This window comes from Terrapene carolina, unplaced genomic scaffold (assembly GCF_002925995.2).
Source record: "Terrapene carolina triunguis isolate 2854851 unplaced genomic scaffold, T_m_triunguis-2.0 Scaffold34667, whole genome shotgun sequence".
In the NCBI taxonomy this organism is placed as follows: domain Eukaryota; kingdom Metazoa; phylum Chordata; order Testudines; family Emydidae; genus Terrapene; species Terrapene triunguis.
The window spans coordinates 1-3,345 of record NW_020699018.1 but is presented as its reverse complement, the minus strand read 5'-3'; the positions used below and the strand labels follow the sequence as shown (position 1 = coordinate 3,345).

Below are 3,345 nucleotides of genomic sequence, written 5' to 3'. Positions count from 1 at the left end.
AGCCATATAATAATGTTTAATAAGGAGTACTTATAAGAAAATCATGATCTGGACATAGACAATCATTAACAGGAAAAGAAGCACAATAATTTGCACAATAATTTCCATAGATTATTCATTATCTAGCTAGCTAACATATTTCACAATCAAATAGAAATCTATCATTTTGACTAAATGAGGTTGTGTGTTAGGACAAGGAATGGTCCTGTCTGTCCGTCTCTCCATCTAATCACATACTCTGCTTTTGTCTGTCATATATGTAGTGTACACAACCATGCACAAAGATGATATTCTAATATTAATAACTGGCCAACTTCTGAGATCCTTTCTCATTTTGGATGTAAGTAGATCGACACGGGATGGCGTATGGAACACCAGATCAGTGCAAGTGATGGCACTTTTCTGCTTACACCAGGAGTAGAACAAAATGACCCCAGAGAAGAAACTTACACCAGTGTTCATGTCACTACTGAGTGCTGCCCAGTGACTTTGGGCCAGAACCTCATCAGTAGTAAACTTGTGATGTCATTGGGTCTACTCTGCATTGGTGCTGGTCTAGCTGAGTTGGGAAATCTGACCTTTACCTCTCTGTCACACTCACTTTCTCCAGGGTGCTGTCAGTCAATTCTGAATCCTTGTGTATATATACTATTGGCCAAATCCTGATCTCCTTGAAGTGATGGGCTAAACCCTAGTGGCTTCCATGGAATACAAATTTGACCTCATTACCCTGAGAGAGGTTTTCTTTAGGAAACTCTGGAACAAGTTTCTCTTCAAAACACCCTTTCTATCATAGCAAGAATGACACAGTTTTTACATATTCATTTAGGTAAAAATAACAGAAAAGATGCCTACCTGAGATTGTTATTTCTCTAAGATATCATTAATAATACAATAATACCCCAACAGTATACACATAATCATTTCAGCAGGAACTCAGCCATGCAGAAACCTCCTTTGCACCCTTTTATCATTGTTGGAAGCAAACCTTCAGCGCGCTCAGAAAACCCCATCAAAGAGATCACATATTGGCATTACCAAGAGAGGACAGACATTGAAAATCCTGTCTAACCAAACACTCACCATCTCCCAAGGCTTTCCCACCTCTACAACCTCCTGGAACAAAGAAACAGACTAACCAGTTAAGAAAAGAAAAGGTAAAAATCTGACAAACAAACAAACAAACAAAAAGCACAAAGAACAAATGCATTGATACCTCAATCAGAGATTTTATCCCCCAAAATAAGAAGAGCCAGAGATCTCACTATGGACTTTGCTATGGCCACTGATTTATGGGCAAGGTGCTCAGATAGTATGGTGATGGGTAGCAGTATATGATAGACAGATTCCGATCTTATTTATATTGGTGTAAACCTAAAGTAACTCCTTTTTTCTTGAGTCATGTTTGTCTGGAGTTTTCCTAGTGTAAATACCCAATTCTGCATAAACAGATTGAACAGTATTTTCTCATGCAGGCAATAATGTCATCAGCTGATTATATTTATAAAGAAACACAGAATGAAATTGTTACTGAAGGAGAAATACGGACATTTTATTCTTAGAGAATAATCTCCAACCTATAAGTTTACTCAGCGCACCTTTGAGCTCCTTGTTTCTCATGCTGTAGATGATCGGATTCATCATTGGTGGCAACACAGAATAGAGAACAGTCACCAAGAGATTCAGAACCGATGGAGAGATGGAGGTGGGTTTCAAGTAGGCAAAGATCCCAGTGCAAATAAACAAGGAGACCACAATGAGGTGAGGGAGGCAGGTGGAGAAGGCTTTATGGCGTCCCTGCTCAGAGGGGATTCTCACCACTGTGGTGAAGATCTGAACATATGACACAATTATGAAAACAAAGCAGCTTGAGGCTAAGCACACACTAAAGATGAGAAACCCGACTTCACTGAGGTCTGAGTCAGAGCAGGCGAGCTTGAGTAGCTCGGGGACTTCACAGAAGAACTGATCCACCACGTTGCCTCCACAGAACGATATTGCAAATGTGTTTCCAGTGTGCACTGCAGAGTAGAGAATAACACTGATCCAGGCACTGGCTGCCATTTGGACACAAGCTCTCCTGTTCATCACTGTCTCATAGTGCAGTGGTTGGCAGATGGCGACGTATCAGTCGTACGCCATGACGGTCAATATGGCAAAATCTGCTGAAGCGAAGAAGACGAGGAGAAAGACTTGGGCAACACATCCAGAATACGAAATTGATCTGCTGTTCATGAGGGAATTGGCCATGGATTTGGGGATGGTGACAGAGATGGCACCGAAGTCTAGGATGGACAGATTCATCAGGAAGAAGTACATGGGGGTGTGAAGGTGGTGGTCGAGGGCTATGGCTGTGACGATGAGAAGGTTCCCCAGCAAGGATATCAGGTAAAGCACTAGAAACACCACAAAGTGTAAAATCTGCAGCTCCCTAACGTCAGAGAATCCCAGGAGAAGAAATTTGATCATGTTGGTTCGGTTGGACATTTTCTTCCTCAGTACACTGTGTGCTGGCTGTAGGGGGAATGAGAAGGACAATGGTCAGGATTAGAGCAACAGAGGGAATGGCCCTGATTCCCCTTTCCCTAATATCTCATTATATGAATGTCAAAGGTGCACAGAACTCATCACTTACAATGACTAGGTGTTGTTAGTTCTCCTCGCCTCTGACAATCATTCAGTCAGGTTATCACACTAGTGTAAATTGTGTCAGCTCCTTTAAAGTCAATGGAGTTTTGTTACTTTACCCCATCTGAGGATTTGGCCCAAGGTGTGGCTTGTTAAAATGCAGTATGAGGGATGGAACAAAGTACAATCCAAACCCAACAATTCTTCCAAAGGACGTCCATCTGTTGCGACCATCACCAAGCTCACAGCTTGGCCATGAAATGGATAGACTAAAATGCCAGCACAGCCTGATTCCCACGTAGACTCACCCAGTATCGTAAGTAGCAGCTCATCTGTGATTTTTCTACCCCAAGCTCTGTGCCTAGACGTCCGGCTGCCTGCTTCCAAATTGATTTATGGCAACAAGTCCCAGCTGCACTTCGGCCTGCATGTAACAATGGAGTAGCAGCATCCCTCCGTCACCGCTATGTTGTACGGTTTACTCTGCGCTGTGCGGAGTAGGGGTTGCCAGGACACTTGGGATATACTCTTGTCTCTGCCAGTGACCTGCTATGTGATCTTAGGCCAATCATTTCCCCTCTTTCTGCCTCTGTTTCCCCCTCCTTCCTTTCTCTGACATGTCTACTAGGACTGTAAGGGCTTTCGGAGAGGGGCTGTGGGGCAGATTTGTAAAGGTATTGATGCACCCATTGGGATTCTCAAAAGCATCAGGGCCCT

The 3,345-nt window shown here is 43.1% G+C and overlaps 1 pseudogene; it reads right to left on the bottom strand.

Annotated features, from left to right (window-relative positions):
* Positions 1-1,527: 1,527 nt before the first annotated feature.
* LOC112121666 lies at positions 1,528-2,493 on the bottom strand (annotated as a pseudogene).
* Between the last annotated feature and the right edge of the window lie 852 nt (positions 2,494-3,345).